The sequence below is a fragment of the Nelumbo lutea genome, chromosome 8 (genome assembly GCF_056320005.1).
Source record: "Nelumbo lutea isolate HS-2025 chromosome 8, American lotus-T2T, whole genome shotgun sequence".
In the NCBI taxonomy this organism is placed as follows: Eukaryota; Viridiplantae; Streptophyta; class Magnoliopsida; order Proteales; family Nelumbonaceae; genus Nelumbo; species Nelumbo lutea.
Genome location: NC_142691.1, coordinates 39,711,422 through 39,724,518, shown reverse-complemented (window position 1 = coordinate 39,724,518; position 13,097 = coordinate 39,711,422).

Genomic DNA, 13,097 nt, shown 5'->3' with positions numbered 1-13,097 from the left:
GTGAAATCCATAGCGGGGGTCAAAACCTGGGTATGTTGGGACAATCTGAGAATTCATCTGAGTGGGTGATCATAGTGACAGGATCAGCCCCTTTGTCGGACAAAGGTAATGATCGGGATGCGCTCTCACTGTTGGAAACCAAGACTGCCAGCAACCGATTTCAACCGTTGAGATTTGTTTTGCAAAGTATATTTTATATGAGACATAAAAGTATATATATTATGGTTTCTAAAATGTTTGCAAAAGGTTTTAATTCCCGGGATCCATAAAAGTGGAGAGTGCAACACTGTTCCTTGCAGCCGAGGGAGAGGTCCTCTCTTGTCGGGCAGTGTATGATCATTAAGGGCTGAGAGGTTAAGTGTAAGACCATTGAGGATAATACCTGATGGGCTAATCTTGCATCTGCCCACAGTCCCTGGGTGTTACAAGGTGGCTTGGCCCAGGGACCACTTAGGGTAAGTGTTGGGCCCATAGATCCCATTCGATGGGTTTCAGGGGGTTCACTGTCTTTAACAGTGTATTCGACCAGGCCTTGTAACAAAGGATGGGCCGAACCCATGTGGCTGATGTGTAGATCAATGCTTGGGTCCCATGCCATACAAGGAAGCCCAACTGGGCAGCAGATAGGAAGGTTAAGTGAGCAAATAAGCTTGATGGGCCTAAAGCCCATTTCGAACTGGACTATTTATTTAGTTAATTAAAGGGGCAAATTCTGAGATGGATTAGCAGATAGGATAGGGTCTTAATCCTATCCACTCAGAGAGTCCAGATCTGAATGTGATTCAGATCTAGAAACCTCCTAATGGGATTAGGATATAGCTAATCTAATCTGCAGATAAGATAAGGGTTTATCCTTATCACTAGAAGAGAAGGCTGATCCAAATATGATTTGGATAAGCACCTCCTAATGGGATTAGGAGCTGATCTTTCAAGTTAACAAAAAGAAGGAGGGGGCGGAAGCCTTGAGAGAGACCAACAAGAAACACATAGGATCCTCTTTAGTGCTGAAATCAAGAAGAGAGAATTCTGCACCCTGCGAATACTCTCTTGCCGCCTCCCTGCTCTTGTCGCCCTGTTTGCCAGTTCGATCTCCAGCTATGTGAGAAGTCAAGGTTGGATCTTCACATCAGTTCTTTGAGAAATGATTGAAAAGGAAGTTGCGCTCACGTACCATTCTACTGATTCTTGCGAAGGACAGAGTTCTTGGGGAAGAACACTTCTGATTCTGCTCCATCCTGCACTGCGCCATCTTCAGTGGGAGCAGTCTTTGGATCCTTCCTTGGGCGTGAACACCTTTGTTGGGAGATATTATTTCTCCGTATCAGGTATTATTCTCTCCCATTCCTTTTGGTTCAGATCTGGTTCAATTTAAGGTTCAAGATTTATCCTTGAAAATATGATTTTCTAAATAGGGAATGTGATTCCCAGTTGAAGGGAGAGGAAAATTTTTTGAAATTCGCCCCTTATTCCACAATCTTTGGGCGTCCATGTGATGGATCTCTCATCCTTTCAAAGGATTGATAGGAAGCTATGCTTACGTAACATCCTATTGTTTCTTGTGAAGGATAGAGTTCTTAGAGAAGAACACTACTGATTCTGCTCCATCCTACACTGTGCCATCTTCAGTGGGAGCATTCTTTGCATCCTTCCTTGGGCATGAACACATTCTTTGAGAGATAATATTTCTTTGTATCAGGTATACCTCTCTCCTACTCCTTTTGGTTTAGATCTGGTTCAGTTTATGGTTCAAGATTGATCCTTGAAAATATGATTTTCTGAATAAGGAATGCGATTCCCAGTTGAAGGGAGAAATTTTTTTTGAAATTCCCCCACCTTATTCTGCAAGATTTGGGCGTCCATATGATGGATCTCTCATCCCTTCAGTGGTGTCAGAGCCATGGTTCATATCTTGGACCTATTTGTTTCAGATTTGAACCTGCACAAATGAGTAGAAGGCATTCTACCCGATTTGCGCAGATATGGGTTTTGGGAAATTTGCTCCCAAAATTATGGGCGAATAATCTGAAATTATCTTTTTATAAATCTGATTATTGTTTAGAATTGTTCTTTATGATTTCTTGAGTTATGGGTTGTTCGTACAAGAGGAGATCGAAGTCTTGATTTGTGTAGGAAACCTGCGATTTTGCAGATTAGGGATTATTTTATTACATTTGGCCTGTAAAATATATATTTTTTTATTTTTTAAACTGAATGTATAGGGATTCGATCTGATGTAATTATTAATAGAAATTACGATTTCTATTTATTTTTCTTTTTGGATCAAAGATGGTGGCACAAGAAGGAGATTTCATAGATTGGAGAATCGCAATCTGCAATTTGCAGTTTATGAAACTGCAAATTATGATCTAACCTCTGTTTTGCAGGATTGATTGTGCGAACAACCTTGTTTGAGTGATTATTGCTTTTCTATTATCAGTATTTAATTTCAGATAATTTTCTTGAATTAAAGATTTAATTAAAGATCAAACCCTAGACCCATTCGAACCAAGATTGGTTCAAATTGTTTGGACCAAATCTAGGGTCCGATCAAGGCTAAAAGTCAGCCCTATTTTTCCCACTAATGGGCCTGAGGATTGATATTTAATTAAATGGTTAATTCGGCCCAACCTGTAGAAACCCAGTTTTAAATGGTTAAAACTGCTAAAAGCCCACCCTGCGGATAAAGCTATATGGGCCGAACCCTTCAACCCTAATTCGGCCCATATACCTTGATAATATTAATGGTTAATATTATGAATTTAAAATGGGCTTCAAATGGGCTATACAGATAATTAATTGATTGGATCAAATTATCCTTGAATGTGATGTATGGATGTGTCATGTGCTACGTACATGGGCCATAAGTACTTGGCCCATGCTCGAATTGTAGTGGCTCTTGCGCACACCATGGCTGAAGGCACATCATTGCCATGGTGTCCCTTTTTGGTCATTAGATGACATCCCTCAGTGGTGGGCCCCCACACCTCATGGAGAGGTTACGTGCGGAACCCTAGCCGATTTAGGCCCACCGAAATCTAGCTTTATGAAAGTCAGTGGGAGCAACTTTGGTTTGACCTAGATCAAACTAGGGCGTAATTAACTGTTCTCTCCTACTGATATGAGTGCATGTAATAGGGAGATTCATATGATGAACTCTCTAAAGGCCTTCCATCATTAGCATAAGGATGGGTCCTTCAGTAATGAGGAAATGCAATAGAAAATGGGATATCCATTTGTTGTTGGGCTTGTTTGAGTGTTTTATAAGATGTAGGGGCATCATAGACCAATGTGGGAGGGGCTTCATCAAAAAATGGAAACTCTCTCATGGTACCTTGGCGTTCACGAATATGATGGGTAAGCACTCACTGGACAGAAAGGTTTACCTGATAATGACTCTAAACCTTGTCTGACAAAGGCCAAAGAGAAAACTCGTATGATGAGTGGATATGATCCTTCACAGAAAGGTGGTGGGGTTATGTAGCTGAAACAGTTGGCTTCATGGAACCTATGTGATTTCCCACGTTTCCACAAACAATTTATAGTCTCCGTCACTGAGAAAGGAGGGAAATCTTAGAGATGAATAAATGGAAATGAAACGTAGATTAAAAATCTATATCTATGTTAATGTACATGAATCAAATTAGGTTGTGGACTGATGTTTGCTCTTTTATCAGAAAATGGCAAACAGACAATTTGCAAAGTTTCTTGATGACAACAAGTTGAAGGGCCCAAACAAATGCCGACTGGTACAAGAACCTTATGCTGGTCCGGGTGATAGGACTTCTGAGGCCCGAAGGAGAGACTATCAGGAATGGAAGGAGAAAAACTCCCTTGCCCGGTGTTACATCATTGCCTCCTTGGACAACCCAATACAGAGGCAGTTCAATCAGATCGTACTTGCCAAGGATATATTGGACAGTCTCAGGGTGATGTATGAACAGCAGAATCATTCTACTCGACAGAAGGTCTTGAAGACAACAGTTCACGACCATTGTCTTCGGATGATGGGATACATCAACGAACTGGAGGCTCTTGGATCTGGGTTGGACCTTGCGACCCAGATAGATGCTATCCTTAGTTCTTTGCCTCCTTCCTTTAATCCATTCATCATGAACTATAACATGAACAAGCTGAATGTCAACTTACAAGAGCTCAGCAATATGTTGCAAAGAGCTGAAGAACTGATTAAAAAGGATGAGCCTGTAGCTATGCTTGTTTAAGCTAGTAAGACAGGCAAGAGAAAGAGTAAGAAAAATAAGCCTTAGAAGAAAGCCACTAAGGGCAAGAAGTAGAAGAAAGACAAAGCATCGAATGACTATTACTTCTGCAAGAAGATCGGCCACTGGAAAAGGAACTGTTCTACCTACGTGGAATCCAATAAAGGTAATTTCAAAACTTGTGTTATAGAAACCAATCTATTGGTAGCTTCTGCGTCCTGGTGTATTGACTCAGGGGCTTCAATTCATGCATATAACTCATTATAGGGGTTCAAGGTAAGCAGAAGGCTCAGTGAAGGAGAAGTCACGCTATACTTGGGGACTACTGCAACTATTGCAGCCATAGCCATAGGAACCGTGGAATTACTTTTAAGAGAATGAACTATTGTACTGAAAGATTGTCTTTATGTACAAAATTTAAGAAATTTGATTTCTGTCTCAAAACTATGTGCAGATGGTTATCCTGTCTTCTTTAGTAATACGATTACAGTTAAAAGAAATAACAGATTCATAGCATACGGGGAACTGGAGAACGGTCTCTATGTTCTACATCCTTCTCTAGAAACTAATATAACCGAAACTATGTTCGCTAAAATCCCCAATAAGAGAGCCCGTGATATAGCTAATCCCACATGCCTGTGGCATTACCAACTTGGCCACATCGGTGTTGACCGAATCACAAGGTTGGAAAAGGATGGTCCTTTAGATTTTCTAACTATAGAAGATCTTCCCACTTGTGAGCCTTGACTACAAGGCAAGATGATGAAATGACCATTTAACGGTAAGCCTGAAAGATGTACAGGCACACATGACTTTATACATAGTGATGTATGTGGTCCTCTGAGTGTTAGGACATGGAATCGACATGTGTATTTCATCACCTTCACCAATGATTTTTCACGATATGGTTACGTGTACCTAATGAGACACAAGTCTGAATCCTTTGAAAAGTTCAAAGAGTTTAGACAAGAGGTCAAGAAATAGTTAGGGACAGAAATTAAAGCCCTTCGATCAGATCGAGGTGGAGAGTATCTCTCTAACGAATTCAGGGACTACTTAAAGGACAATGGGATAGTATCACAATTAGCTCCTCTTGCTACACCACAGCTTAATGATGTTTCAGAGAGGAGGAATATGACCTTATTGGATATGGTCAGGTCGCTTCTCATACACTCAGAGTTACCGACATCCTTTTGGGGTTACGCATTAAAAACTGTGATTTACGTGCTAAATCGGGTTCCAACCAAATTGGTTCCGAATACTCCATATGAACTTTGGACCGAAAAGAAACAAAGTGTCAAACACTCGAAGAGGAGAATAGTATTATACCAATTTGCTTACATTGACAAAACTGTCAAAAGATACAACATGAAAAACTCCAAGAAAGGAAATTTTCCTTTCAAGCATGGAGTCACTCTCTCCAAAAAGATGTCTCCTAAGATTTCTGAGGAGATTGATGGCAAGAAAGACGTTTCCTATGCCTCTGCCATAGGGAGCATCATGTATGCCATGTTGTGCACTCGTCCTGACATTGCTCAGGCAGTGAGTTTAGTAAGCAGATTCTAGGCTAACCCAGGGTGGGAGCACTAGACTGCTGTGAAAAACATACTTAAGTACCTTCGTACGATAAAAGAGTTTTGTCTAGTATTCGATGGTAGCTCACTATAAATCCAAGGGTATACAGATGCCGATTTCAAATCGGATCTAGATGATAGAAAGCCTACATCTGGATATGTTTTCACGATAGGATCGTGTGTTGTTTGCTGGAAAAGTTGCAAATAGGGATCCACTGTAGGCTCCACGACCGAGGCCGAGTACATTGTTGCAAGTGAGGCTGCCAAAGAAGCCGTGTGGATGAAGAAGTTCGTTCATGAGTTGGGAGTAGTTCCGTCCCGCCCATCACCCATCCCGTTGTTGTGTGACAACAATGGAGCCATTGCTCAGGCTAAGGAGCCACGAGCCCATTCGAAGTTGATGCACATCGAGAGGAAATACCACGTACTGTGGGATATTGTTGGTAGAGGGGACGTCCTGATTGAAAAGGTAGCATTAGCTGAAATTGTAGCAGACCCATTGATGAAGCCACTATCACAAAAAGTGTTTAAGAAACACGAGGAAAGCATGGGACTCTGGCTTGTACCTGATTGGACTTTTGTGAAAGCGGGAGCTATTGGACAGTTTTGTATGCCCATAGTTTCAATCAGAATGACGTACATTATGAGTTTCTTGTATATGAATAAAAGTACATATTTGATTCATGTTCCCTTGGTATGTTTATGTGAAATACCCTTAAACTGGACACCTAATGAGACACATGTTAGTTTAGAATGTTCACAGCCAGTGGGTCGGTCTGGGGAGACCTATTCTGATAAGGCTGACACTATTATGCCACCAAGTCAGTTGGGGTGGCCTGTCTCAGCTACCAGGGTAAGACCCTAGGCACAAACAGTGTAGGATTAATTGAATCTTTGAATTAGACCAAATTTCCAGTATTTCCCTGGATCTTGGAGATTAAAGGGAAAAACTGGAAAGTTACACCCGACCCTTAGTCTTGATTATGATACTGCACTAGCTGTCAGATTGGGCTATCTTTGATGTACCAATCAGTGAGATCCTTAGCGGGGGTCAAAACCTGGGTATCTTGGGACAGTCTAAGAATTTATCTAAGTGGGTGATCATAGTGACAGGATCAGCCGCTTTGTCGGACAACGGTAATGATCGGGGATGCATTATCTCTGATGGAAACCAAGACTACCGGTAGCCAATTTCAATCGTTGAGATTTGTTTTGCTAAATATATTTTATATGAGATATAAAAGTATATATATTATGGTTTCTAAAATGTTTGCAAAAGGTTTTAATTCCCGGGATCCATATAAGAAGAGAGTGCAACACTGTTCCTTGTAGGCAAGGGAGAGGTCCTCTTTTGTCGGGCAGTGTTTGATCATTATGGGCTGAGAGGTTAAGTGTAAGACCATTGAGGGTAATACCTGATGGGCTAATCTTGCATCTGCCCACAGTCCCTGGGTGTTACAAGGTGGCTTGGTCCAGGGACCACTTAGGGTAAGTGTTGGGCCCATAGAGCCCATTTGATGGGTTTTAGGGGGTGTATTGTCCATAGCAGTGTCTTCGGCCAGGCCTTGTAACAAAGGCTAGGCCGAACCCATGTGGCTGATGTGTAGATCAATGTTTGTGTCCCACCCCATACAAGGAAGCCCAACTGGGCAGCAGTTAGGAAGGCTAAGTGAGTACATAAGCTTAATGGGCCTAAAGCCCATTTCGAACTGGACTAATTTTAGAAGTTAAATATAGGCAAATTATGAGATGGATCAGCAGAAAGGATAGGGTCATAACCCCATCCACTCAGAGAGTCCAGATCAGAATATGATTAAGATCTAGAAACCTCCGAATGAGATTAGGAGAAGGCTGATCTAATTTGCAAATAAGATAAGGGTTTATCCTTATCACCTAATGGGATGTCTGATACAAATATGATTTGGATTAGAAACTCTTAATTGGATTAGGAGCTGATTCTTTAGGGTTACAAAAGAAGGAAGGGGCGGCAGCCTTTACAGATACATACTCACATCCTCTTCAAAGCTGAAATCACAGAAGGAAGAATTAAGCAACCCTGCAAAATTCTTTCTTGCCGCCTCCTTGTTCTTGCCCCAAGTTTGCCAGCTCGATCTCCAGTTGTGGAAGAAGTCAAGATTCGATCTTGACATTAGTTCTTTGTGAAAGGATTGATAGGAAGCTATGCTCATGTGCCACCTTGCTATTTTTTGTGAAGGACAGAGTTCTTGGAGAAGAACACTACTGATTCTGCTCCATCCTACAATGCGCCATCTTTAGTGGGAGCAGTCTCTGGATTCTTCCTTGGGCGTGAATACCTTCATTGAGAGATAATATTTCTCTGTATCAAGTATACCTCTCTCCTACTCCTTTTGGTTCAGATCTGGCTTAGTTTATGGTTCAAGATTGATCCTTGAAAATATGATATTTTGAATAGGGAATGCGACTACCAGTTGAAGGGAGAGAAAATTCTTTTGAAATTCTCCCACCTTATTCCGCATGATTTGGACTACCATATGATGGTTCTCTTATCCCTTCAGCCAGTGGATGAGCCTTGGTGAATAAAACACCCGAAGCGGCCAGGGAATTAATTTCCAACATGGTCGTAAATTCACAACAGTTCGGCGCAAGGACAAATGGCACCATTAGACATGTTAATGAGGTAAGTCAAGCTAATTTAGAAAATCAGATTTCAGATTCAACTGTTTTGGTTAGGCAGCTGGCTCCAGGACAATTGCGAACAGCCAGAGTGTGTGGTATCTATTCGGTCCCCGGTCATCCTATGAACATGTGTCCATCACTACAGGATGGATTGATGCAGCAAGTAAGTGTCGTAGGAGGATTCCCGGGTCAGCCTCGATGCAAATACGACCCCTACTCCAATTACTAGAATCCGGGGTGGAGGGATCTAAAGAGGGATGAGAGATCCATCACATGGACGCCCAAAGATTACGGAATAAGGGGCGAATTTCAAAAAATTTTCTCTCCCTTAAACTGGGAATCACATTCCCTATTTAGAAAATCATATTTTCAAGGATAAATCTTGAACCTTAAACTGAACCAGATCTGAACCAAAAGGAATGGGAGAGAATAATACCTGATACGGAGAAGTAATATCTCCCAACGAAGGTGTTCACGCCCAAGGAAGGATCCAAAGACTGCTCTCACTGAACATGGCGCAGTGCAGGATGGAGCAGAATCAGTAGTATTCTTCCCCAAGAACTCTGTCCTTCGCAAGAAACAGTAGAATGGAACGTGAGCACAGCTTCCTTTTCAATCCTTTCTCAAAGAACTGATGTCAAGATCCAATCTTGACCTCTCCCATAGCTGGAGATCGAACTGGCAAAACAGGGCGACAAGAGCAGGGAGGCGGCAAGAGAGTATTCGCAGGGTGCAGAATTCTCTCTTCTTGATTTCAGCACTAAAGAGGATCTTATGTGTTTCTTGTTGGTCTCTCTCAAGGCTGCCGCCCCCTCCTTCTTTTTGTTAACTTAAAAGATCCGCTCCTAATCCCATTAGGAGGTGCTTATCCAAATCATATTTGGATCAGCCTTCTCTTCTAGTGATAAGGATAAACCCTTATCTTATCTGCAGATTAGATTAGCTATATCCTAATCCCGTTAGGAGGTTTCTAGATCTGAATCAAATTCAGATCTGGACTCTCTGAGTGGATAAGATTAAGACCCTATCCTATCTGCTAATCCATCTCAGAATCTGCCCCTTTAATTAATAAATAGCCCAGTTCGAAATGGGCTTTATGCCCATCAAGCTTATGTGCTCACTTAACCTTCCTAACTACTGCCCAGTTGGGCTTCCTTGTATGGCGTGGGACCCAAGCATTGATCTACACATCAGCCACATGGGTTCGGCCCAGCCTTTGTTACAAGGCCTGGTCGAATACACTGTTAAAGACAGTGCACCCCCTGAAACCCATCAAATGGGCTCTATGGGCCCAACACTTACCCTAAGTGGTCCCTGGGCCAAGCCACCTTGTAACACCCAGGGACTGTGGGCAGATGCAAGATTAGCCCATCGAATACTAGACAAAACTCTTTTGTCCTTCGAAGGTATTTAAGTAAGTTTTTCACAGCAGTCCAATGCTCCTGCCCTGGGTTGGCCTGAAATCTGCTTACTACACTCACTGCCTGAGCTATGTCAGGACAAGTGCACAGCATGGCATAAATGATGCTCCCTACGGCAGAGGCATAGGGAACGTCTTTCATGCCATCAATCTCCTCAGAAGTCTTGGGAGACATCTTCTTGGAGAAAGTGACTCTGTGCCTGAAAGGAACATTTCCTTTCTTGGAGTTTTCCATGCTGTATCTTTTAACTATTTTGTCAATGTAGGCAGATTGGGATAATCCTATTATCCGCTTCGATCTATCTCTATAGAGTCAAAGACCTAGTGTATAGGAGGCTTCTCCAAGATCTTTCATAGAGAATTGCTGTGATAGCCATACTTTCACTGTAGTTAACATACCTACATCATTTCCAATGAGTAGAATGTCATCTACATACAGAACCAAGAAGGTAACCTTATCTCCACTGTACTTCCTGTAAACACAAGGTTCATCCGGATTCTGCTCGAAGTCAAACGATTTGACGGCAGAGTCAAAACGGATGTTCCAACTTCTAGAAGCTTGCTTAAGTCCATAAATGGATCTATTAAGTTTACATACCATGTTTTCCTGACCTGCAGCAATGAAGCCTTGCGGCTGCTGCATATAGATATCTTTAGTAAGATATCCATTCAGGAATGCAGTTTTGACATCCATTTGCTCTCAAGATGGAAATGCATTAAGTCCAAGAAAAACCATTAAGTTCAGATGAATCATGTATATATATCTCTATATACCATTCAATTCATAGTATGAATTATTCAATCGATTATGTGAATTTCTCTCTCGATTCATTCACATAACACAAATCAATTAAGAGGTGGCCAAGCTCTTAATTGCATTAAGCACAATAATTCATAGACAATATGGAAATCACAATCTCGAATAAATCATAAAGATAAAAATATATTTATTAACATGGTTAGGCTTTCCACAGCCCTAGCAAGAAACAAATCAGTTCATGATAAGAGAATTAAAGCAAATAAAGGTAAAGAAAGAACTCTTGAATTCGCCCATGGTGCTAAGATATCCTCTTCTTGCCGCCGCATTCTTCTTGAAGTTTCTTGAAGTCTTGATCACCTTTCCTCTGTTTCTTGACTTCTTTTCTCCTCTTTTGACTGATTTCTCAATGCAATTCCTAGTCCCCCTGGTGCTGATCCCCCCAGCTCTCATATAGCTTACAATTTCTTGGAGTTATCTCAAGAATGGATAATCCAGCCTTGATCCAAACTCATCCTATCCTATCCTATCTTCTCCTCTCTCCTTATCTAAAAACCTTTCTTAATCTTTCTGGAATTATATTTAAAAGTTTAAATCTAAGAGGACTCTCAAACTCTTGAATTCGAATGGGCTACTTTAATATCTTGGGCCACCTCAATGTTTTTCTACGAAATGGACTTTAGTTGGGAATTGGGCCTCACTACAATTCCTGATCACCCTGGTGCTGATCCCCCCAGCTATCATATAGCTTACAATTTCTTGGAGTTATCTCAAGAATGGATAATCCAGCCTTGATCCAAACTCCTCCTATCCTACCCTATCTTCTCCTCTCTCCTTATCTAAAAACCTTTTTTAATCTTTCTAGAATTACATTTAAAAGTTTAAATCTAAGAGGACTCTTGAACTCTTGAATTCAAATGGGCTATTTTAATATCTTGGGCCGCCTCAATGTTTTTCTGCGAAATGGGCTTCAGTTGGGAATTGGGCCTCACTACAAAAGTGCTCCATTTTGAGTCCGGAGTTGACTTCGATGTAGGCCGAATCCGTAATAGCCTAAAACATGAAAGTTGTAGCCTTATCACTTATCTTTCCAGTAGATCTTGAATCAGCCCAATCGGAGCTTGGATATGAAAGTTAAGCCCGGATTACTGATTGCTGCTGAAACTGTGAAAAACCCATTCAATTAGCCTTTCTTTGCTCCTAATGCCTTCTTTCATGCCCTGAATCAAAATACAAGAGATATGAGTCCAATTAAGTACTAATTAGGTATGAAAGCCAAAATATTTTGGGATAAAAATGTGATAAATTCTACCCTCATCAAATTCCCCCACATTTAAACCTTGCCCATCCTTGGGCAAGAAAAAACTGAAGAAAAAGAAAAAAAACTAAAACAGAACAAGCTGACTAACTACTAAAATTTTTGGAGGTCATTTTTCATAGGATGTTCGCCCTCTTACATGCCTTGATCAATATTAATGATCATTTCCTTTGTCCACCTCTTTTCCTCTTTAACTTGTCAAAGAATCATCTTAAATCACCAATCCTCTTGATCCCAAATGAGATCAACAATTGAGGGAAACAAGCATCTCTTCGCATGAATAATTTAGGACTAGAGTAAGCCCTTTTTGTTTTCACAATTACATGCAACAAGATTCAAAAATACCCTCTCATGATTTTTCAGAATGAAACAAGGAATGTTATCACCATAAACTTGCTTATGTATCACATCTCCACCACTTATTATGAGTCCATTGCATCGAAAGGTGAATTAGGGTTTGGGATCTAGGAATGAGTGCATTTTATGCTCCATTTCACCCTTTTCTTATATTTTTGTGTGAGTGCATTTTATGCTCCATCTCACACTTATTCAGAAATAATTTTTTTTTGATAAAAATCACATTCTGATCCATGAACTCATTATCGTGGTCTCAATATGCCTAATAAGACAAGTTCTAGAATAATCAAACCATGTTTGTCCGTCAGAAACTGAATGCTCACAAGGGTCAAATCTGTATTGCATCTTGCCTATTGATCATTCAAACTACTAAGAGACCATCCAAAGCCAAAAATTTCAGCTAGATTTTCTTGCATCTTTTCTTGTCTATCTCACCTTAGCACATGATTCATGACGGTTTATAATCATTCAAAAACAAGTCTCTAGGGAGCAAAAATTTTGAAAAGAAAGGTTAGAGAGTGATAATCAAAACATGCTAGAGTTCGAAAAAAATTTATCAACCCCTTAATCCTCCCTCACACTTAAGATATACATTGTCCTCAATGTATAGAATATGCATAACAAGAACAAGGAGAGAAAGATTTAAGAGGACTTCCCTGAATGCCTCGTTGAGATCCTTCAGATGTGAGCTATGAAAAAAAAAGCACACTCATAAGAGATAAAAAATCTGAACAAAACAAACAATTAAACTTAATGGGTTGCCTCCCACAAGCGCTCTTTTTAAGTCATGAGCTTG